Source organism: Prionailurus viverrinus, chromosome C1 (assembly GCF_022837055.1).
Source record: "Prionailurus viverrinus isolate Anna chromosome C1, UM_Priviv_1.0, whole genome shotgun sequence".
NCBI classification, from domain to species: domain Eukaryota; kingdom Metazoa; phylum Chordata; class Mammalia; order Carnivora; family Felidae; genus Prionailurus; species Prionailurus viverrinus.
The window spans coordinates 78,121,020-78,146,370 of NC_062568.1; the positions used below are offsets into that span (position 1 = coordinate 78,121,020).

Consider the following 25,351-nt stretch of genomic DNA (forward strand, 5'->3'; position numbering starts at 1 on the left):
AAGTTAAAAACTTGTTTTATCTTTGTCTTCTATTCAAACCAGTACCTGAATACAGAAAAATTATAAAAATGTTAAGTGACTATGCCATCTGTATTTTGAATGAGGATATAATAATTTGGAGCACTGATTAAAATACTAAGAGTCTATCTTAGGTCCACCACATATTCTATCTGATCTCAGACTGAAACTGTCTTATCATCACCACTTTATGACTGACATTCTTTACCACCAGTTCCCCAGTTGATATTTTCCCAAGTTCGTGAGAAATTCATTTAGCAATAAGAAGCAAAGTATTTTAAAGTCAGGATAGATCATATTCATTGTTCCTCCCTCAATTGACAATGCTTTTCACCCTGTTAGATAAGATTAGATCAGTCTAACAGACCTTATTCTGTATCGAGCTATGATGATTGTTAGCCAATACTCAATTCTCTTCAAGGTATTCAAGGGGATATATTCATGTGATGATTAGGGGATGGGACTGCAATTTTCCTGGGTCATTCTTTTTCTCATTCCTTTAATACATAAATATTTCTTTCCATTATAAAATTACTACATGAATATAAACTTATTGTTAAAAATAAACCCAAGTAAAGTATGCAAAACTGTAAGAGTTCTTAATTTTCTACCATCCCACATACTTTCTATAAACCAAGGATATAATCTGCTACATATTTTCCAAATCTTTTCTTAATATATTTACATAAACATAAGGCATATATTTTATGCAATTTTTATTTTATAAATATATGTACATATGGTATAAAATATGTATTATATGCATGTAAATATAAATTCTTATATTTATTCTGTTTGGGCAATTTTTTACATAAATGGGATCATACTGTACACATCATTTTGTGCCCTGTTTTCAGTTTAGCTTATCTTAGAGATCTTTCCATATTTTTTAGCTTACAAATCCAAATTTTGCATGGCTGTTGTTAGTTCTTTTTACTTTTTTATTATTATATTTTTTACTTTAGAGATGGTGAGCATTGAGTGGAGGAGAAAGGCAGAAGGAGAGAGACAGAGAGGGGGAGGGAGAGAGAGAGAAAGCAAGAGAGAGAGAGGGAGAGAGAGAGAGAGAGAGAGAGAGAGAGAGAGAGAGAGAGAATCTTAAGCAGGCTCCATGCTCAGTGCAGAGCCTGATGCGGGGCTCATTCCCACGACCCCGCAATCATGACTTGAGGCAAAATCAACAGATGCTCAATCAACTGACCCACCCAGGCTCTCTGGTTGTTGTTAGTTCTTATCCTCAAACACTCTAGGTAGTATTTTTTAACTTTCTTATAAAATTTCAAAATAAATGAATCCTTTCTTTCAGTGCCAGGAAAATGTGTAATGTAGAGTTTTCCATTGTAATGTATTTTAATTAAAAGCATTATAGCAAGTATTCATTGAATTTAATATGATTTTTCATCTTTCCTAAAATGTTTAAACCTCCTATAAACTTGTATTTTAATAAAAAATATATGTATGTACATAAAGAATGTATAAATTTAGTAATCAAGGTCTAAAATTAGTAAAAACTAAAATTTATTCTTATAAAAAGAGAAAGCAATATAACATAGCAAATTTGCCTAGTCATTACAAAATTAAACACATACACACATAATTCATTTTCTAAATCAATGAGGTAGAATGAGCAAAAACAGTGAAGCTGCTGAAGAAATGTTTTTAAAGAATTCTTAAAAGTTTTCAAAAGAAAAAAATTTAAATAGTTTACCAACATACTTAGAACATAGAAACCACAAACAGCAGAGCAGCAGACCAGAAAAGCGACATAAGATTAAATTAAAATCTGTACTATGCGGGTCTAGTCTCCTCACATACACAAAACACTGGAGTAATATGACTGTTACTTTTGTTTTCTACTACGCAACATATCGCTACTTTCTTCAAACTGGAAACCCGAGTTGAATCAATTAGCTAACAAACATCTACTATCAAATTTATTAATTAAAAAAAAAAACAACTAAAAACTAAACTGGCCATTTAAATAAGATATACAATAATATAAGCTGTTTGGTTTCATTATCAAAAGAAACTGCTAAAGAAAATGCTTTACTACTGGTAGAAAATAAACTTCATCTTTAGACTTCTATGAAAGAATTAATGTTAATACCATCTAAAATGAAAAAAGTATTCACAAGGAATGGCATAATTTAGGAAGGCCTATGGCTACACAAAATCATTGCCATCATTAGTGGTGATATTTGTAGCTGGTATAAGCTTTCTGATATATAGTGAACTGAACACTGCAGCTTTAATTGAAGTTTGAATGTTATAAACAGTTAGATGTCTGGCTCTGGCCTGCATTCTAATACCATCAGCAGAACAGAGATGGGAAGTATAAACAAACCTTTTAACTAGATTACAGTCTCTAAAATGGCCAAGAAATCCTTCAGCAAAAACTCGTGTGACAAATGTGGAAGAAGGAAAATGATTTTGGAATAATGCTAAAAAAATAGCCTCTATAGTTCTGTCATTACTGCAACATGTATTTGACTTTCTAAATATTTTTATGTTGCTTAATATTCATTCATTAATGATACACTTTACATTTGTCTTTCCAAATAAATAAAAATAATTTTTAACTTACATAGCTGCTGTTTTTTAGATCAGTAATCCCAAGTAAGGAAAGTTATTTAAAAATCAATACGTTTCTTTTGTTGGATGTGGAATACTTCCCTCCTCCAACATTAGTGACTGTATATATACAGCCAAGATTATTATTTTTAGATAGTAGTAACATTAAGATTGTATAAACTAAGTTAATTAATGGTCACCAGATCAGTAGAACATGTCTGGACTCAACGTATATAGCAAAAGATGGCTTTGGATGCAAGGATAAATCTAATTTTGCATTCAGTCAACCTGAAGAAACAAACTTCCATGAGTTAGACACTAAATTAAAAAAAAAAAAAAAAAAGGGCAGCACAAGAATGTAAATTTTAACACTAGCCCCATACAGAAATGTTTCCTCTCATTGCCTGAATGTTGGTTGGTTGGCAAAGAACTCAGTGAAGCATGGATGTGCAAAAATTTTTCACCACTGCAAGGCTGGTGACTGATTTATGTAACTCATTTTAGTCCTTTAACATAATATGTTCTAATAAATTATTCAATGACACAAAATTTAATTACAAGTTCTCTAAGAAAAGGTTATATAGGTCAACTGAAATAGGACTCAAGTTAGAATTAGTCACCTACATCTTTGAATGAAGTGTATGCTTTACACCAGTATGATGTCATTAGTGATTTTCTTTTCCATTATGTCCAACTACATTAGAAGATATGTCTTTAATAGATGTTAAGCCTGGTTCTCACCTTGTCTTTCTGAAAAATTCTGCGTCATTCCAACTTCTGAAATTTTACATGATATAGAAGTACCTCAAACAGAAACAATGACATGTAAGAAACTTTACTTTTAATCTTTATATTTAGGTATTACCTTTGGGTAATATAGGTACCTTTGGGTACCTATATTTAGGTATTACCTCTTAAGAATTACCTTTGGGTTATCTAAGGAAATTACTGGAGACCAATGACTTATTCTATCTGACCAATTACTTAGATTGTTCTTAAAAACAATAAAACTAATTTGGTATAAAATTTCCTTTCTGAAGTATAATAGATAACAGAGAATAGTTCCTCAGCATTTAAAATATTTTGAAATTCTACAGGACATAATGCATTGGCATAATTGCTTATAGAATGATATCAGCAACTTATGCATATAGGATGAATGTGTATCTACTTAGGATAAATATGAAAATTACTTGATTAGTAATTTTTACAAATTACTCTTTTCTCCTAGAAGCAAAGAATGTAAAAATCAACTCTAGTTAGCTAGATCAAAAAGTATTTTAATTCAGTAGCTGCTTTAAAGAATAATAATTTAGGAATCTGGAGAAACCAACAAGTTGTCCATTCTCATACTAAAAATATTTCTGACTTTAAATAGTACTAAAAAGAATACATTAAACTTAATTCTATATGTGTAATGTGGTAATTATGAAAATCTTTTAAGATACAGGATCCAGAAGATGTGTATATAAACACTCAAGCATTAGACAATATAAAGTCTCCTCTATTTCGAGGTTTTCAATTATCAACATTTACATTAAAATGTTTATAGTAAATATTCACTGGGTCACAAATTGTTGGAACTTTCAAACTTCATGTAACAAAATGCTAAATGTAACTCATGCAAGAGAAAAGGAAGTTCAATATGTAGAAAGCCTAAATGTAATTTTTGCCATACAAAGAGAAGATTGACTTTACTTTTACAGCTGACCCTTGAACAATGAGAGTGCTGACCTCTGCGCAGTTGAAAATCCAGTATAATTTCTATCTCCCCTAAAAGTTAACTACCAAAAGCCTACTGTTGACCAGAAGCCTTAACCAGTAACATAAACAGTCAATTAACACACATTTTGTATGTTACATGTATTATATATTGTATCCTTATAATAAAACTAGAGGAAAAAAGTTAAGAAAATCATAAGGAAGAAAAAAATACTTACAGTGCTATAAAAAATTTGCATGTAAGTGGACGAACAGTTCAAACCTGTGTTGTTCAAGGGTCAAGAGTATTTTACTTCAAGTTGCACACTGATCTGTATCTATGCTCCTTATAAAGAATTGAATTTTTTTAATTGTTTTTCTGTCCTTGTAAACTTTTAGAAATTTTCCATCACTCCATCAATAAGTTACTAGGGCAATGATTTTAGTGATGTTTACCAGAGAAATTACTGACTGATAAAAGTTACTGTGTCTGTATTTTAAATTAAAAAGTTACGAATTTACTGTGATTGAATATTTTGCTGCTATATGTAAAATGCTGTTTTGTCAGTAATAGGTTTCCCCATTTGTAACATGGGAACAATGTTCAAAATTCACAGGATGAGTGTTTTGTTATATTTGTCACAGTATTAGATACTTATAATAAATGGTAATTATGATTAGTACTAAAATAAAAGTTAAGAATGACTTTGAAAGAGATCAGATTGACCTTCAGGAATCTATTTACCTGCACAAGATACTGTACCAGCAAGGGAGCCCAAGCCCCTCCTCCTTCCAAATTGTGAATCAATATTACTCTAAGAGGTACAGTTTAAGAAGGACAAAGAAAATCCAGGAAATCTGTCTCTAATCTTTAAATTACATACGAAAGCCATGATAGGAACCAAGATAGTATTCTTTGGTTTTGAAACATCCATTAACTAAGAAATTAATAACTCATTTTACTGAAGTTACATAACATAGTGAGGATTAATAATTGCAACTAACCAATTTAGAGGTAGAACTGGAAAGTTTCTAATGAGGATCTTGGAGAAATTTATCTAGTACACAATGAAAATTCCAAAACTCCTGAACAGTATATACCATAATTATTCCATGATAAATAAATTATACTGTTATCTTAAACTATAGAAAATAACTAAATGATCAAAATGAAAATGATGTACCATGTATTCCAATGAACCATGAAAGATAACCTGGTATATGAAATGTAAGAAGAGAAGTTACTTTTGAGAAAAAAAAGTTTAAGTTTGGAGAGTTTGGGTTTTGTTTTTTGTTTTGGAATAATTTTATAAGAGATACTTCAATAAACAATGTTGATAATCTTCAAATAAAAGTATGTATCAATAAAATACTAGTAATGATGGTCACATAGACTATTTTTATGGTCTAAAATTAGTGAATTATATACAGAATAGAAAGCCCCAGAATACAGTATTAAGTGGAAAATTTTTCATTATATATTTCTATTTTAATAAAATACAGCAATATCCTTCTTAAACATGCATTTTTCCACCTAACAGTATCCATTTATTTAGTTAATATAAAATTTATTTAGAAACATCAAAATAAAGTTATGACCAATATACTTGTGGAATACAATTAAAATACCTCTTCACATTAAACTGTAGGGACCATCCTTGTTTCTCAGATGCCTAGCACAGTGCCTGACAGACAGTAGATGCTCAAAAGATGTTTAATGAATACCTAAGTACAATCTGTTTTGCACATACATTCAAAATCCAGACAAGTTTGCAAAGGTACATAAGTTGGACATAGGCTTTCTGGCTGACTTCATGGGGTCCCACTGATGACTAGGAGTAAATCTTCATATCCATAGAAAACTGGAAAGTTGATAAGTGTCTGGGTAAGGACCAAAAAAACAAAGTCAGGGAAACATGTCACCTAAGTAACAGTTGCTTTATAGAGCTGGTAAAAGTGGCCTAATCATTCTAGTAACCTATCGCACTAGTCTCTCAATGAAATGAAATTTAAGTGTATCTTGAATATTTGCTAGGATATTTTTAATAGGAATTTTTTGAAATCTCTCACTAAAAATAAATTACTTTCGTCAAATTGTATCCTGTACAGGATTAGAGGGAATATGTTTTTACTTTCTATGAGTACTATATTATTAACAAGATTTGATTTGGCTAATAGAAAAAGTGACAGCTACAGTAAAAATAAAGAAAAAAAAATTCATAGTAGTGGAGAAATTGTAGCAGGGAGGAGAGGAAAGGAAAAAGGAAGAAAGGAAAGGAACCCCACATATGGGAGTAAAGAAATTCAAATATGCCTAACTCTAATACCAATTACGGCAATTAATCAGTAGGGCCTACTGTGCACCGGACACTGTACCGTGAGGGATGTAAATCTTAAGATACAAATTTTTAGTCTTAAGTGGTTCACAAAGCAAGACTAGCAGGTAAATGTTTATAATACAATATGGGTCATTATTATATATATGTCTCTAATCCAAGCGTAAAAAGCATATTTACTGATTAATTAGAAGTGCAGAGAAAACATAAGCATCAAGGGAAACAAATAATTCTCAAAATAGTAACTATCCACAATGAGAGAAATCAGTACCTTTTAAATCAACAAATTATTGAATTATAAATAGACAAAATTTTGGCTTAAAGCTATTTACCTAAATATTCTTAGGATAATACGCCTCTACATAAAATCCTTAAGTGCTATAGACAAAATTGTGAATGACAGTTTCATTTCCAACAAAAGAAAATGAGGTCGTGCAGCACAGGAAATGTTAAGAGACCTAAGTTCTCTGGTCCATGCTCTGCCCACTTACAGGCCTTGGAACCTAGGTAAGTTCCACAAACTCTCTGAACTTCAGCAAAATGGAAAACGAAGAGTTGGATAAAGTGACCTCCAAGATGTCACTTAGATGAAAATTACAATCTTAAAATATGTCTTAATAGTTAAAAAATAAGCTAGAATAAAAAAGGTTTTTTAAACATAAATCATTATCCAACTCAGAGGAAGTCTGGAAATCTCAAATTATACAGGGTTAGCCAGGGAGTGGTGAGATAAAGGAATGTTTTCAAAAGAAAAGCAGACATATATTAAGTAAAGGTATTATACTCAAGACTGTAAATTTTCACTCAGCTGCCGACGGGGCAACCACCATCCAATTATCTGCACAATTCGCCTTATTTAAAATTGATTTCTTCACTAAGTTCTACTTTCTCCCTCTTATGTTAAGGTTGCTGAGGTATTAGAGTGAGGACAAGAAATCCTAGGTGGACCTGGAATATTAGTATTGATGTTGGGAGAAAAACTTGAACTTGACACAGATTTCTGCTGAAATGCACCAATTACACCTTAGAGAAAGGTAAGAAATTGTTCAAATTTATAACAGAAAGGAAGGAAATAAGGCCATATTGTTTATTGCTACAGAGCTTTTTTCCTGTGTCTAAATGTCTACTCTTGTACACATTAATGAAAATTTACAGAACAAGTTTCTACATTTGCAATGCTTTTCTGCCACTAAAATATAAGCTTATTATATTTTGGCTTTGCCATAAAAAAATAAAAAATTAAAAGTATTATCCTGTTTTATAATATTTATGTCAAATATCCATCTAGATTTATTTTTCTTCAATCCTTTCTATTTGATCAAATTGCTGTTTTCATATTATCAGTCTGATCATAAAATTGCTGTTTTACAGAAGAATATTTTTTGCTGACATAAATTACGGGATCAGAGATACCAATGCAGTTACAAAAAAGGGTGTGTGTGTATGTGTGTGTGTGTGTGTGTGTGTGACAGAGAGAGAGAGAGAGAGAGAGAGAGAGAGAGAGAGAGAGAGTGTGTGTGTGTGTGTGAGAGAGAGAGAGAGAGAGAGAGAGAGAGAGAGAATATATGAATGTGTGCATCCATCTTCAAGGAAAGGATAAAGAAATGTATGTATGAAACAAAATAACACTTTCCAATGTAAGCTCTAGTAAAAGGCCTATATTGGAAACATACTTTCTAGCATTTGTGAAATAAAATACAGCACTGAAATCGAAAGCCACAGTGATTTTTATGAAGACTGTTATTCTATAAACCTAAACCTGAATTTATCTTTCAATTTATGTCTAAACTACAGTGAATATACTAACTACAACTTCATTATTTGACTCATGAAAATATATTTTTGAAATTTGTCTCCTTTCACATATAGTGAGCAATTTGGTTCAGTACCCCAAGAGATGAAAAACTCATCTCAATTTACAACAGTAAATAAATAATTCAGTTAAAATTGAAAGTGGTACCAATCCAGCAAACTATTGATGGAGAGGTTTGGCCTTCCATGAAGCCAGAACAACATAAAGTTTTCAATGGGGATTACTTGTTCAGACAAGTTACAAAGATAAGAAAAATATCCAGATTAATTACAAAATAGCTAATATTCTCATCTTGTGGAAAATATCAAGAACCTATGTAAGGAGAGACAATACTAGTGGTATTGAAACTTTAAGCATTTTAAGCTTTGAACTTTATATGCTAATATATGAAACAAACATTTAACAAAAAAGGCTGTAATACAAGTCAAAACCTAACCAAAGGCCTCTATCAACTAAAAATTTGAAATCTCCCATGCAAGTCAGACACAACAAAAAAAAAAAAAAAAAAAAAGAAAGAAAAAGAAAAAGAAAGAAAGAAAGAAAAATTAAACCCAGAAAGCAAAAACCAATCAAGTCTGTTCCAACACTGAAGTCAATTTCCAAATCACATACAGAACCAAAAAGGGGAAAACACTCAGGTCTACAAATGGATAAGCAGTTCCAATACAATCCAGATCCCGACATTTTCCCACTCAGAAACAAATGCAGTGGAGCTTTTCCTGGGGAAAAAGGAAAAAAGCTCTCCAAATGAATTTTTTCAAGTGACATCTAGAAAGTGTGCCTCTTTCTGTCTCTTTCCCTGGCGCCTCATTGGAGGAAGGAGGGGGTTGTTTTTGTATTTTCCCCCATTGGAGCAAGACACAATCAGATGTTAGCTGGAGAAGAGAAACCACTTTTGACAACAGCAAATAAAAATAAAAGTGCCCTTCCTCCTCTGACAGGATGGGCACCCACCTCACACACCCCTCCCCACTCCAACCCCTCCTTCACTCCCCCCCCCCCCCCAGCACCACCCCCTCCTCACCCCGGAGCTCCACTGCGTATGTGGTTTGGTGCTACTGTTGCCCCGGAGTTAAAGTCAGAGCCAGAGGAAGGCAATGAAGCCCCCACAGACACACTTACCTTTCCTGCCCCCCACTTTTGAGTGCCTTCCCTGGAGCTGTGGAGGATGACACAAAGGGTAATAAAGGGGGGGGAGTGGAGGAGGAGGAGGCGAAGGAGGAGGAGAGCTGGGGAAGTGGCTGCTCCTGGGTGTAGTGAGATGTCTCCAGCCAGGGCCAAGCAGCAGCAGCAGTAGCAGCAGCAGCAGCAGCAGAGAAGGGTCTGTGTTGCTAAGAGGCTTTTGGTCTCTTTCTCTCCTCCTCTCACGGCCAAAGAGGAGGAGGGTGGAGGGGGCTCGGGAGGGAGGCTAGTGGAGGGGTGAGGGGGTAGGAGTCGTGGATGGGGGTTTTCGAAGAAGAAGAAACTCCTTCTTCTTCTCTCTCAGGCTCAATCCCCCTCTCAGGTCTCAGGGCTGGAGGGTGGGGGAAGGAACTCAGCCGCCTTCCCCCCACCCCCCTCAATTCAAGGTTGAAGTGGGGTAAAATTAGTGTCCTGTCCCTTTAAAAATAGAAATAAAAGGTGCCCCCCCTCTGCCACTGCCTCTCTCTTCATCATCAGCTGCTGCTGCTGCTGGGGTCTCTCTGCTGGGGGGGGGAGGGGGGGTTCGGGTAGAAGAGACGGGAGGCACTCACTGCGCATGTCTCTCTCTGACGGGAGGCTGGTTGGTTGAAGGCAAGAGGAGGGGGAGGGGAGGAAATGATCTGGTTTCCCAGAAGGCTCCGAGGCACTTGCGACCCGGAAGACATTGTAGCAGGGGGTAGAGGGGCGGGGGCGGGAGTAGGAGGAAGTCGCTACTCTTTAACAACCCCCTGACCCCTCCTACCTCCTAAGGGAAAGTGGAGGAACGGAAGTGGGCGTGGACGGAGACTAATGTAGGTCACGTGTTTGGGCGGGAGTGGGGCGGGGTGGGAGACGCGCTGCGTGCGCGGGGAATGCCGGGAGTATTGGTGTACCGTTGGCAGTGGCAGGTGAAGCTGAGCTGTCTACGCGGCCAGGGGCGCTTGTGAAGCGGTTCCTGTGGTGGCTAGATTGCTGCTCTGCCGTGGTAAGGGCGTCTTTTTTGTGAGAGGTAATATGGGCTAGGCTGGCCTCGAAACGAAGGCCTAAGGTCGCCAGTGGTGAAAGGCGAATCGAAAAGAATGAGGACGGAAGGTTGTGGAGACTCAGAATGCGGGAAGGGGGCAGGCTTGTCTAGGCCAGGCAGGCCAGAAATCTGGAAGGCCACTTCTGTCTCGTGGCTTTCCTCGTGAGGCTGCCTACGAATCTCTGAAGCTTGTAGGGATTCCTCATGAAACTAGGTCTCTGGCTGGGTGTTGACTACACCCGATGGTGGTTGTAAGGAATATGATGATACTGCTGTCAGAGAGAAATGGAATCTTTGGAGCCTATGCAGATGACTGTTGACTGCTTCAGAGCAGGGGAAGAGAGAAGCGCCATGTGTGAATTTTGACAACTCAGGCATTAGATGCATTGCTTGTATTAGGTATTATGACCATTATTCCTTACTTCGCTACCCTCCTTGGAATTCTGGAGTGGTTTTTGGGGAGGGAGCAAGCTTGGGAAGTCTTGAATGGAATTTCCTCTTTATAGCTTGGCGTTGTTGCTGCAACAAAACGCTTATGCTTGCTCTCAGAAAGCGATATGGGATTGTGTAGTCCCCGATATGGAGGAATGTAACGGTTGATAGAGAAGAGACATCACAAATTTTTCCTTTTCTATGGTGTAGATAAGTGATTTTTAAATGAATATTTTGCTTTAAGTTTTTTTGGTTACTAGTCTCGGATTTAGATCCTTTGGTTTCTCAATTAAATGCTACCTATTTTTGCTGGAAATGTTTCCCTCATAAGATAATAATTCAGACTATTAAAGGATTCGTGTATTTACATCGGTAAGGCTTTTTTTCAGTAAAGTCACACCATTTTTCACATCATTTCATAAATCTTAACTAGAACCATTTCAATCTTTAATTTCTTTTGTAAAAGTACTTTGAAAGATTATCATTCTGTATAGTTTCTTTTAAGGCCAATAATCTAAAATTCCTCATGTTTGTTCCTCATACAGGTATTTAATTCTGTAATAATTATTCTTTAGGATACACTATCAATTAAAGTTGTTACTTGTTTTCTACATTTTACTTACGCTTTGGCAATTAACCCTATTTATGCATCATTGCCTAGTACTTAACTGCTTTCTTTGTGTGCAGTAATCTTGTCGAGTGGAATCAAAACTAGAGTGCCTTAAAGTGTTGTTTATATTGTAACCAAATATATATCATTTTATAAAAGAAAAAAAGTCACAGCAAAGTAATATAAGTGCTTTAGGTAACAAATTTTAATTTCTTACGTTAAAATACTAAATATGCAAAAAAATACACAGATCATAGGTATACAGTACGATGAGTAATTACTAAGTGAACACTGAGTGATCACTACCACAGTCAAGAACTAGAACGTTCCTAGTACTGGAGACCTACTCCTCCCCCCATCAATTCCTGAATATTCCTCCTGCCTCACCACTACAAGAGGTTAACAGCAACCGGATTTTTATGGTAATTATTTTCTACATTTATTTCAAGTATTTTTTAACCACCAGTGTTGGCATTACTACCCGATTCAGATGAATTTTATCTGTATTTTACCTGTATGTAAAAGAGTTACACGTTATGTGTTATTTTCCTCACGTGTCACCAATATTTAACCCAATTAGTACATTTAGCTATTGTTCATGTTTTTTCATTTTATATAGTAATGTCTATAGTGTGATGTAGTCTTTTTCTGAATAAACCACAATTAATGTAACTCATCTAATATTAATAGGCATTTGGATTGTGTCCAGTTTTTAGCAGTTACGAGCAATGCTACTGTGAATGTTCTTGTGCATGTATTTTTCCACGCATAGCATGCATTTTTGTAGAATGGAGATTATGCCAAACTTTTCCAAAATAGATCAATTTAAACTCCCACCAGCAGTATATGGTAGATGCTTTTTTTCTACAGTCTCACCAACAGTTGATGTCTTTTGTTGATGCCAACATGATGAGTGTGGCTTTATGTTTTTACAGTTCCCTGGTTATTAATGACCCTGAGCAATTTGTAAAATATTTGTATGCTGTTTGGATTTCTTATTTGAATTGTCACAATGTTTCTATTGGGTAGTCTGTGTTTTACTTAAATATTTGACTAGTATCGCAAATATCTTCTCTATAATTGGAGCATTTCTCGCTTCCTGGATGATTTTTATCTTCATTTCATTCCTTACTGGTTTATATGCTAATTCCTATTGTTTTAAATTTATTTGTAACTTTAACTCGAAGAAGTTCTATACTTGTGCTACCCAATACTGTAGCCAGCTTGTGGCTGGCTATGGACCACTTGAAATGTGGCTGAAAGTGTTACTGAGGAACTGAATTTTTAGTTTTATGAAGTGTTAATTTAAATTTGAAAATTGATACTTGATTCAGTTGTTGAAAAATGCTTAAGTATGTTTGGAACAACTTGGGTATGTAAATGAATTTTCTCAACTGTTTTTGCATCTCTGAATTCTCTTTGAGGATCTTTTTCCTTTTGCTTTTAGTACACTGTTTAGAATCTTTTTTTTTTTTTTAATTTATATTTTGAGAGTCAGAGACAGAGGGTGAACTGGGGGGGTGGGAGTGGGGGCAGCAAGAGCTACAGAGACGCAGAATCCTACGCAGGCTCCAGGCTTGGGGCTGTCAGCACAGAGCACGACACAGGGCTCGAACTCACGGACCACGACATCATGACCTGAGCCAAAGTCTGACGCTTAACCCACTGAACCATCCAGAGCCCCTAGAATATTTTTAATTCAGGTGTACTGATGGCCAATTACCTTAGTTTTTTTGCTTACCTTCCAAGTGTCTTTTTTCACCTTCAATCTTGAAGAAAGTTTTGGGTCTTTTAAATTGTAGGATTGTGGTGGTTTTTCAGAATCTTGAAGATAATGTTCCATTGTGGGTTTTTGTTTTTGCTTTTTTTGTTGTTGTTGTTGTTGTTGTTGTTGTTGATTTTGAGAAGTCACCTGTCAGTCTAATACTGGCTGATTTGGAAGAAATCTTTAAAGAATGTTTCTTTGTCTTAAGTTTTCTTCTATTTCTTTATGGCATTTTATGTAGAATTTTTTTTTTCCTGTTTTGAATTAATTGAAATTCTTGAATCTGTGGGTCAGTGTCTTTTTAAGAAGTAAATCACCTATATCTATTCTTACTGTTTCTAACTACTTACTAAAAATTACTGTGGCTTTTATTGGCACAGTATTCATAATTGTTGTTTGTGACCAGTAATTCCAATTTCTTAATTTGTAATGGGTCTGTTTTTGCTGGTTTATGATTTTTCTTGGTTTCATGGTTTTTCATGTGTGCCTGTGTGCCAGTTGTTGGATTTGAAAAATTATAAGAATATGTGAGTCCTAAGATAATGGTATCTTTTTCAAGAAGCCATGTTTTCCTAGGAAAGGTAACAGGCACACTACCAGTCCCAAGTCACTTAGTTCATATTCAGGACTTCAGAGTAATTCTGTTTTAGACTTAACTTTAAGTAGGACTTAAGTCATGAGTTCTACAAGTTCCATTTTACTTCCAGTTCTTCCTAATCCAAATGATGTTCCTTAAGATCTCAACTTTAATTTGAGTGATGATTTATTTGCATCTGGATTTGGTGAGTCTTGTGCTTCGATTTTTTTCTTCATAGCCCAGCAGAGCTACCTGTAGTTCAGCCTTTCTTCTTGTTTCTCAGTCTTTTCTTCTGGATAAGTACAAGTCTTCAGGAAAAAGTGACTGACTATGGTGTTTATTTTTCTGATTTATCCTCCTGTATTTTGGCATGTAATTTCATACTGCTTTGTTTCTTTGGTTTTTATTGTGAAGGTTTTTTGTTGGTTTTAATAGGATTGATCTGATCTGCCGTTACCATATATGGAACCCTTATCCTCTTTTCTTTTCTTTTTAATTTTTGAGATTTGATTTCAAGATCTTTCTACTTCCAGCCAAAATTGTGTGTTTTAACTTGTCATACATTAGTTTAAAATTTTTCAATCAAATTGGCCTCTACAGCATAAGATGCCAAGGTAATTAAAATTTAGAAAATATTTTCAAATATATTTTTTTAAGTATTAAGTTTCAAATGTAAACGAACATGCACTTGAAATATTAACTATTTGTACATGGCTTATTAAAAAAAAAAAAAAAAAAAAAAAGCTTAATTTATTTATCACAGGTTCAATTCTCCAGAATGTGGCCCACCAGAATTGCACCATGGTGGGTTGAAATGGTTGGGCCTTTATCTCCACACCTTGCTAGGCCCCAGGGAGGATGTGATGTTGGAAAAAGTGACCGTTAAAGCCTTTACTTCCCCCTCGCTAGGGGCAAAAACTTTTAAAGCTTTTTTTTTGGCTAATTCTTTTGATATTTAACTCTGTATTTACAAATAACATCTTATATGCTGCCACTTGATTTTTCCATGTTAGACATTATCCGTTGACTTCCACAGTGAGCGATGTAAATTTGGTTTTTTTCCCACAAATACTCAAGCCCTGCGCCCCCCATCATTTCACTGATATCTTAGTTTTTGGTAAATAACCATCCTATGTCTGTGTAGTTTCTCAATATTTATCATTAATTCAGCCCCGAACAATCTGCTTGCTTATTGTCAGCACATCTGCATAGGTTCAGAAGTATCAATTTTTTAATTTTTTTTTTTTAAATCAGTTTAACTATCGCTGAGAAATTTCTCCTAGAACATTCTGATCTCCAGTTTAGGCTGGCTCCTTGATGTGGTTACCCCTCATGCAACCTCTCTCTATTCTGTGATAGATCCTGTATCCCATGTAATTCTTCGTTTTATGTTAATTTTTGCATCTCTGAGTTTTCTTTGAGGATCTGTTTTCTTTTGCTTAAGTACATGCTTCAGAATTTCTTTAACGTAGGTTATCATCATTAAAAGATTAATGGTTATCCATTAAGGTTAATTATCCTCATATTATTTGGTCACAATCTCCAGTAGCTATCCGAGAGGCGAATGGTCTGAGGCGTTATGTTCTGTATGTAAATATCTTTAGATTACCCTAACTTAGTTTGGATGTAGGATTTTAAGTTGGAAATGTTTTTCTTCAGAATTGCAAAGGAATTCTTAGTGTCTGATATAAAATCTGAAGCCATTCTTATTTTCAACACTTTGCATTTCACTCTTTTCTTCTTTATGGAAGCTTCTGCACCCTATTTTTGTTTGAAGCTTAAAGAATGTTCTTTGTTGTTCCCAGTGTTCTGAAATGTCACAGTGTTTGTTGTGAGGTGACTTTGCTGTGCATTTCATGGGTTCTTTCTGTCTGGCAACTTGTTTTCCTTACCTCTGAGAAAGTTTCTGATACTTGTCCTGTAATATCCTTACATCTATTTTTGGTTCTGAAGCTGCAATTAGATATTACACTCTTAGAGCCGTTTCTTTTCTCCCATTTTTAAAATCATCTTTCAGTCTTGCTTTACAGTTTTTTGGAAACTTGCTTGATTTTTTAAACATTTGAGACTTTAATTTTTGTTGTTATATTTTTAATTTCCAATACCTTTTTTGATCTCTGCATTTTTAAAATGGCATCCTGATATTTTTTCTCTTTATGGATTTAATTGAAGTTTTGAATGTTTAATTGAGTTAAGCATTTAATTTAATTTTTTGAAGTTTATTTCTCCCTACTTACTCGGTTTTCTCTAAGTTATTCTTTCTGTTAGGATGTTTCAGAGGCTTTCATCTTAGAAGTTTTCCTCAGCTGTCTTGTGATTCTTGGTTGTGTTCAAATTTATGTAAAGGGCATCAGGAAGCTATTTCAGGCTGTGAATTTGGCTGAGGCTTGCTAGTTATTAATGGTTCTCACTGGAAGGATTTGTCTGGAGCATATTTGTGGGGGGATCACCGACATCAACTTTTTATTCATTTGAAAGCCTTTTCTCTTGGGCTAATAAGAACCCAATGAGTAGAATTTTCTAATCTTTTGCCTCTGATCTTTTGCCTTTTCCTGTCAGTGGTTCTCAGCTGTGACAATATGACTCCCAGAAGACATTTGGCAATGTCCAGAGACATATTTGATTATCAAGAGTTGCAGTTGAAAACTGGTGGATAGATGCTGCAGATGCTGTTGAACATCCTATAATGCATAAGACAGCCACTCACAGCAAAGCATTAGTTCGAAATGTCATTAGTGCCTATTATGAGAAACCCTGTTCACAGAAGGCATAAGCCTGATTGCCAGGGATTTGAGAACCAGCTGAAAACAGCACAAGAATCACAACATTTGATTTTTTTTTTATATGATATCCTCGCCTTCTGTTGTGTCTGGTATCTTCCAATGTAAAGTCCTTTTCTTACTCTGTAGAATCTCTTGTCTTCTGATGGAGTGGGATAGAGGCTTCCATTTTAATTTTAACTGTTTTAGGAATGTAGATTTTTGAGAGATGGCTTTGTAAATGAATTCTATTGCAAATTAAAATACTGATTATTAAGTGACCTTGTTATGTGTTTATTCTATTTGAACCGGATTGGCTGATGAGACTGTGTTTTATGAAGTGCTTAAATGAGAAAATAAGATGCAAGTTGAAGATTATAAACTAGGAAATGGGTGAAGTCTGGAACTGACAATTGTTCCTCATCCTTCTATTTCAGTTTTATTACCCCATTTCACTCCAGATTTTTCCCAGGTGCTTATTTTCAAAGAAGCATCTTTTGGGGTTGCTAGTTTTTCCTGATTTCTTCTTCCCCTTAATAGTATATTCTTTTCCCAATGTCCCTTCTCATCCCAATGTCCCTTAAAAACACAATAAAATCTTAGATATTTTACTTCTTCCTTGAATAATGTGACAGATTAGTATGAAGTTTTGACCAAAAGATTGAGATCAGATTTGACAAGATTAAAGGTCTAAGTATGTTAGCTTTTCTTTTGGTGTGCCTACACATTCTCACTTTCTCGCATCTTGCCACCATTGTAAAAATAGACATTTTTTAATATAGATGACCCAGAAATGTCACCTTATATTGTTTTCTTAAAGTAATCACTTCTAGGTTTATGTATGTTTTAGTCAACTTACTTTACAATGAGTAAAAAGCAATGTATTTTCTCTAAAAGCTGTGTTGTAGCTAATAACTATTAGACTTCTGTCCAATGTGTTATATATAGCATCATCCTGATGCAATGTCTGATGGGTATCATGTATTAAACTTAGGTTGAAATGAATTTTACATGTGTAACATGTTTAGAAGCTAAAATAAAATGTTTATTGTCCTAGCACTGAAAACTTTATATAGTCAAATTATATATTACTTGATTTAAATGTGCAACATGATTTTTTAAAATTCAAAAAAGGTAATACATTCAGTGTAAAAGTGGTGAGAAAAAATGAAAATAATCTGTTATTCCTGCACCTGCAAACAATTCTAAGATGTTGATTTATGTAATTTTAGTCCTTCTAATCTGTTTCTATGGATTTATTAACAGCCAGATCATAAAGTTTTGCCGTGTACTTTTATTTTTAAGAAAATGTTTATTTTGAGAGAGAGAGGACATGGGAGGGGCAGAGAGAATGGGAGAGAGAACCCCAAGTAGTCTCCATACTGTCAGTGTAGAGCCTGACCTGGAGCTTGAACTCCCAAACCATGAGATTATGACCTGAGCTGAAATCAAGAGCCACCCCAGTGCCCCTTGTGTACTTTTAAAAGAAATAATATGTAACTAATATCTTTCCAGTTTATTACATACTGTTACAAAATAGTACTGTGTATATTTGCTTTATATTGTAGAAATAACCTGCCAGCCTCTGGGAGTTATGTTCCTAAATAGTGCCATGATCAGTGTTGACAAGAACAAACTATAACAATTTTTCTTATTTTTGTATATAAATATTCTTACTTTTTGCGTTTGTTAATTTTTGAGAGAGAGTGTGTGTGCGAGGCAGGGAAGGGGCAGGGAGAGAGGGAGGCAGAGGATCTGAAGTGGTCTCTGTGATGACAGCAGGGAGGACAATGCAGGTCTTGAACTCAGGAACTGAAATACCATGACCTGAGCTGAATGAAGTCAGGTGCTCAATCGACCGAGCCACCCAGGCGCACCAGATAAATTAGTTTTAAAGTATTTTTACTCGTGTGTGTGTGTGTAAGTATGTGTTTTTCATGTTTTATTTTTGAGAGAGAGAGAGAGATTGAGAGAGAGAGCACCTGCCCGTAAGCAGGGGAGGAGCAGAGAGAGAGGGAGACAGAATTAGAAGCAGACTCCAGGCTGAGTTGTCAGCACAGAGCCTACACAGGGCTGGAACTCATGATCCCTGAGGTCATGACCTGAGCTGAAGTCAGCGCTCAACCAAGTGAGCCATCCAGGCACCCCTAAAGCATTTTTAAAGTAGCTAATATTTCCTATGAATTACCATTATTGTTTTGCAAACATTTCTGTATGGTCATATTTTGCTAAAACAGATTTTGTCTATATGTTTTACTTTACAGAAATTTTTACTTCATTTTATAATCTGTATTAGTAACTTGAAACTATGTTTTTGGTACTTACATTTCATTTTCACAAATCTTCTGTAAGTTTGCGTTTTCATCTCTGTTTTTCACAAATTATCATTAAAAAGAGTAAAGCAGTTTTGAGTGTGTATTTTTGCATGTTTTTTGGGGTCACCATAGTTGTCCACATGGAAGAGTAAGAATTGTGACTTTTGATCATTTCTTCCTTTCTTTTGGATTTTTTTTTTAATAAACTTTTTTAGAGCAGTTTAAGGGTTTAGAGAAAAATTAACTTGAGAGTACAACAATTTTCCATATATTCCTACTGGCCTAGGTCCCCTAGCATTAACCCAGTTTACCTTATTATTAGCTTCTTGCCTAGAGTGGTATGTTTGTTACCATTGATGGACCAGTATTGATACATTAGTATTAAGAAAAGTTCATAGTTTAGATTAAGGTTTACTCTGTGAGTTGTACATTACACGTTTTGAGAAATGTATTATGACATATATCCACTGTGACAGTATCACAGGAAAATCATTTAGCTGTCCTAAAAGTCTTCTGTGCTCCACCCATTTTCCCTTCTCTTGAATTCTTGGCAACCATGATCTTTCTGAGTATCTCCATAGGTTAGCCTTTTCCATCCATAGAGCTGGAATGATACAGTGTGTATCCTTTTTCAAATTGTCCTTTGCTCCTAGCAATATGTGTCTAACTTTCCTTCATTTCTTCTCATGTCTTGATAGCTCATTTCTTCTTAGCAGCAAATAATATTTCATCTTATGGATGTATCACAGTTTGTTGATCCATTTACCTATTAAAGGATATCTTTGTTGTTTCCACTTTTTTGTAGTTATGAATAAAATTGTTACAAACAATCTGGTGCAGGTTTTGTATGGACATAAGTCTTTAACTCATTTGGATAAATACCAACATGTCTGATTTCCAGATTGTGTGGTAAGAGTATGCTTCATTTTGTAAGAAACTGCCAAACTCTTCCAAAGTAGATGTACCATTTTACATTCTAGTCTGCAGTGAATCAGTTCTTATTATTGTATGTCCTCACCAGCATTTGATGTCATCATTTTTTGCGTTTAGACATTCTATCAGGTATAGAGCAGAGATATCATTGTTTTAATATGCAATTTTCTAGTGACATATAATACTGAGCATCTTTTCATATGCTTATCACCTATATATTTTATTTGGTAAGGTGTCCAGATCTTTTGTCCATTTTTTTAACTGGGTTTCTTTTTTTTCCATTTTATTGTTTAAATGTTCTTGTATGTTTTGTATACCAGTCTTTTATCAAATCTGTGTTTTGCAAGTATTTTTTTCTCAGTCTGTGGCTTGTCTTCATTCTCTTAACAGTGTCTTTTATAGAGCAAAAGTTTTTAATTTAAAATTCAGTTTATCAATTTTTTCTTTTCTAGATTGTGCTTTTGGTGTTGTACCTAAAAATTCATTGCCAGACACAAAGTCACACAGATTTTTTTCTGTGTTCCTTTTTAGAAGTTCTACGGTTTTGTGTTTAATGTATAGGTGTATGTTACATTTAATTTTTGTGAGGTTTAAGTGCTCTGTCAACTCAGTTTTTTACCTGTGGGTGTCCAGTTCCAGTACCTTTAGACTTTTATCTTTTGAATTATCTTCTCTTCTTTGTCAAAAATATTTTTGTGAGTCTATATCTGGGTTTCTATTTTGTTCTATTTATTTATTTATTTATTTTTCTATTTTTTCACCATTACTACACTCTGCAGTTGACCCTTGAACAACACAAGTTTTAGGGTTGCAACTGCCTGTACAGTTTAAAATGAGTGTGTAACTTTTAGTTCCTCCCAAAACTTCACTACTAATAGCCTACTGTTGACTGGAAGTCTTAACTACTGATAACATAAACAGTTGATAATACCTGTTTTGTATGTTATATGTGATATATGCTATATTCTTAAAATAACCTAGAAAAAAGAAAATGTTAAGAAAATCATAAGGAAGAGAAAATACACTTACAGTATTGTACTATATTTATTAAAAGAAAAAAAAAATGTGTGTGTATAAGTGGATCCAAGCAGTTTAACCCTTGTTGCTCAAGGGTCAATTGTATGTGTTACTTTAGCTTTATAGTAAGTCTTGTAGTAGGGTAGTTTCTGACCTCCAACTTTGTTCTCTTGCAATATCATATTGGCTCTTCTGTGTCTTTTTCCTTTCCACGTAAACTTTAAATCAGTTTATATCTACAGAATAACTTTAGAATTTTGATTGGGATTTCATTGAATCTATAGATTAAGATTGAAAGAACTGACATAATAACAATACTGAGTCTTCTTATCCGTGTAAATGGAATATCTGTTCATGTATTTAGGTCCACTTTGATTTTTTTTAATCAGATTTTTTTAGTTTTCCTCATGTAGAAAGTAGTTGACATTGGTATATTAACCTTGTATCCTACAACTTTGCTTCAGTAGTTTATTAATTCCAATAGTGTGTGTGTATTCTTTGGGATTTTCTCCATTCATGATCTTACCATCTACAAAGAGATGATTTTATTTCTTCCTCCCTATCTGTATACATTTTATTTCCTTTTCTTGTCTTACTGCATTAGCTAAGTGTTCAAGTATCATTTTGAATACCAGTGGTGATCCTTCTTGATCTGAGTGGAAAATCATGTAATTTCTCACTATTAAAAATGGTGTTAGCTGTAGATATATTTTTTTAGATGTTTTTAGCATTAAAGAAATTCCCTTCTAGTCCTGATGTATTTTTGAATTGGTATTAGATTTTCTGAAATGCTTTTTCTGTATCTCTTGATAAAATCATATTTTTCTTCTTTTATTCTATTGTTATGGATTAATCATTTGTTTTAGGAATGGTGAATGAGTCTGGCATAGTTAGAATGAATCCCACTTATTTTTATGTATTGTGTGATTTAGTTCACTACTACTTTGTTGAGAATTTTTGCATCTGTATTCATGAGAGATATTGGTATGTAGTTTTCCTTTCTTGTAATGTCATTGTCTGGTTTTCCTATTAAGGTAATGCTTACCTCATACAATTAGTTAGAATGTATTCATTCACCTTTATTTCCTGGAAGAGACTTATCATTAGTAGGGAATTACTATCATTTGTTCCTTAAATGTTTGGTGGAGTTTACCAGTGAACCTATCTGGGCCTGATGGTTTCTGTTTTGGAAGGTTATTTATTGACTCGATTTCTTTAATACATATAAACATATTCAGATTATTTTTCTTGCATACATTTTGTTAGATTGTGCCTTTCAAAGAAATGGTCCATTTCATCTAGGGATCAAATTTGTGGGCAGAGATGTTGTTCATAATTTTGCCTTATTACCATTTTAATGTTTAAAGGATCAGTGCTGATGGCTGATTTTTTGCTGTTTCCTCTTGATTCATTCTTAGAAATTCCATCTCTGCTTACAATGCTTGTTTGTAATTGCATGATACCTGCTTTTTCCATTAGAGCCCTTAACATGTTAGTTGTAGTTGTTTTATACTGCCAGTCTGCTAATTCCAAAATCTTAGTCACATCTGAGCCTCGTTTTGTCTTTTCAGGCTATGTCTTTTTTCCTTTTAGTGTGCCTTGTAACATTTTGTTGAAAGCCAGAAATGATGTACTGTCTATAAAGAACTGAGGTAAGTAAGTCTTTAGTGTGAGATTTTTATGTTTATTCAGCTTAAAATTAGGTTGTGTTTATTGTTTCCTGCACCCTTAGGTGTCAAAAACTAAAATTTCTTCTTGTGTTCTTGATTTTGTCTCCAACTGTTTTCTTTGGAATTCCCTAGAGATTTCATAAACAAGGTCTGAGAGTTCTTTCACTTGTAAACCCCTACTTTAATACAGGAGCCCTGTTAATGTGGTGGGAAGATGTTGAGGGAGGAGAAGCATCATATATTACTGTAATTAGGTCTCAGTTTTGTGTGTAAGAGAGCCTATGCCCCTGAACATAGTACCTATACAGGTACTTCTCAGATTCCCCCACCCTCAACAAGTAACACACACATTACCCCTTTAGGGGAGTCAAGAAGGGAAGAAGGGGCTAGAGTTGGGTATTTCCCTTCCCTAAGAGAGCTGGACTCTGGTAAAATAATTTGCTTTGCAGGCAAGCCTTGTTAAAGAGGACAGAATGCTCTAGATATATTTCAGTGTGTCTACTTTTCCCGTATCCCTGTTGCAACAGGAGGAAATTTTTTCTGATCCTTGTTAGAAGATCAGAAGTGTCTAGAGAACCTGGAAGGGTACTTGGAGGTAAAACTCAGAATAAGTGTGGTGTCTTCCCTAAGACTGGCCCTCCTGGAGTTTTTAACTCTTAAGCTTTTTAACTTTGAACCTCTAGCAAATTGTCAGTCACATTCTAATTTCGTATACTTTGGAACTGCCTCCAGTGCAGTCTCTGTACCTGGGCTTCTGCTCCAGTAAGCTATGATTCTCTATATCTGCCTGTGTCTAATATTGGAAGACACAGTGCCCTCTGACCTCATTCTTACAGATCTAAGAAGAGTTGTTGTTTTTCAGTTTGTTCAGGTTTTTTCTTGCTATGAAGAGAAGAGTGTCAACCTCCAAGCTCTTTACATGCTGGACAGAACCTTGATCCTTTTTGAATAAAAATTTCTGGTTTTGTTTGTTTTTACTTTAAAATCAAATTAGTGAAGACTGTAGTTGAAGTTTTTCATTGTGTGTGTATAGTGATGTAGTTAATTAACTTCCTACCACTAGCCATTTAATTTTTCCTTTTTATAATCAGAATTATATTAAACATCCTTATAGCTAGGTATCTGTATATATCTGTAATTATTTTTTTTGAGTAAATTCCTGCAAGTGGAATTAAAGTCTGTATTAAATTGAGCCTTCTAGTAAAGATGTGTTTGTACCATTATTTTGTGTTGCTTCAATTAACCACAGCCTTCCCAATACCTTAACTCAAACATTTTACTTTGTGTTCCAAAATAGTACCTCACTTAATCTTTTTTTTTTTTTAATTTTTTTTTCAACGTTTTTTATTTATTTTTGGGACAGAGAGAGACAGAGCATGAAAGGGGGAGGGGCAGAGAGAGAGGGAGACACAGAATCGGAAACAGGCTCCAGGCTCTGAGCCATCAGCCCAGAGCCCGATGCGGGGCTCGAACTCAAGGACCACGAGATCGTGACCTGGCTGAAGTCAGACGCTTAACCGACTACGCCACCCAGGCGCCCCCTCACTTAATCTTTTTAAATTTAGTTTTAATGGGAAAGAACTATATTTTAAAGATGAAATTCACTTTGTTCTCTTCCTCAATTTTTTTATTCAAATGTAATTAACATACAGTTATTAGTTTCAAGTGTGTACTATGATTCAGCAGTTCTGTACCTTTCAGAGTGCTCATCAAGATAAGTGCAGTCTTAATCTCTGTTAAGACTATTTGAACCATCCTCTAACCCACCTACCCTCTGGCAACTACCAGTTTGTTCTCTGTACTTAAGAGTTTGATTTTTTGACTTTTTTCCCTTGTTTCTAAATTCCACATATGCACGAAGTTTTATGATATTTGTCTTTCTCTGATTGACTTATTTCACTTAGCATTATACCTTCTGGGTTCATCCATATTGTTGCAAATAGCAAGTTCTCACTTTTTCTTTATGGCTGAGTGATGTCCCTTTATATGTGTGTGTTTATGTGTATTTCAATATGTATGTACATAACAATTTCTTTATGCATTCATGTATGGATGGACACTTGGATTGCTTCCATATCTTGGCTATTATAAATAATACTGCAGCAAGCATAGGGATTCATATATCTTTTTTAATTAGTGTTTTCGTAGTCTTTTGGTCATTACCTATTAGTACAATTACTGGATCCTTGGTAATTGTATTTTTCATTCTTGAGGAACCTCCACACTGTTTACACAGTGGCTGCACAAGTTTGCATTCATGCCAGTAGTGTACGAGGTTCTTTTTTCTCCACCTCTTCACCAATACTTATTGTTTCTTGTGTTTTTGATTTTAGCCATTCTGACAGGTATAAAGTGATATCTCATTGTGGTTTTAATCTGCATTTCCCTGGTGATTGGTGATACTGAGCATCTTTTCATGTGTTTGTTGGTGATTGTGTATGTCTTTGGAAACATGTCTGTTCTAGTCCTCTGCCTACTTTTTGTTTGGATTATGTTCTTTTGGTTTGAGTTGTGTCATTTCTTTATATATTTTGGAAATTAATCGTTTATCAGATATATGTCCTTTGCAAATATCTTCTCCCATTCAGTAGATTGTCTTTTAGTTGTGTTGATGGTTTTCTTTGCTATGCAAAAGCTTTTTGTTTTGGT

General features: G+C 34.7%; 2 protein-coding genes across 12 annotated transcripts in view; one reads left to right on the forward strand and one right to left on the reverse strand.

Annotated features, from left to right (window-relative positions):
* Positions 1-10,204, reverse strand: part of MBD5 (methyl-CpG binding domain protein 5) — a 448,736-nt gene extending 438,532 nt beyond the window's left edge. For 2 of the 4 annotated variants that reach the window (XM_047872398.1, XM_047872399.1), the window contains exon 1: positions 9,562-10,140. The gene's annotated coding sequence lies outside the window, so the exon portion shown is untranslated. Of the gene's footprint in view, positions 1-9,561; positions 10,141-10,172 lie in introns of those variants that run through there. The other 2 variants (XM_047872396.1, XM_047872397.1) reach the window with 2 other exon arrangements.
* A 187-nt stretch (positions 10,205-10,391) lies between these two features.
* Positions 10,392-25,351, forward strand: part of ORC4 (origin recognition complex subunit 4) — a 79,856-nt gene continuing 64,896 nt past the window's right edge. For 2 of the 8 annotated variants that reach the window (XM_047872400.1, XM_047872406.1), the window contains exon 1: positions 10,472-10,585. The gene's annotated coding sequence lies outside the window, so the exon portion shown is untranslated. Of the gene's footprint in view, positions 10,413-10,471; positions 10,586-11,916; positions 12,089-22,603; positions 22,685-25,351 lie in introns of those variants that run through there. The other 6 variants (XM_047872402.1, XM_047872407.1, XM_047872403.1 and 3 more) reach the window with 6 other exon arrangements.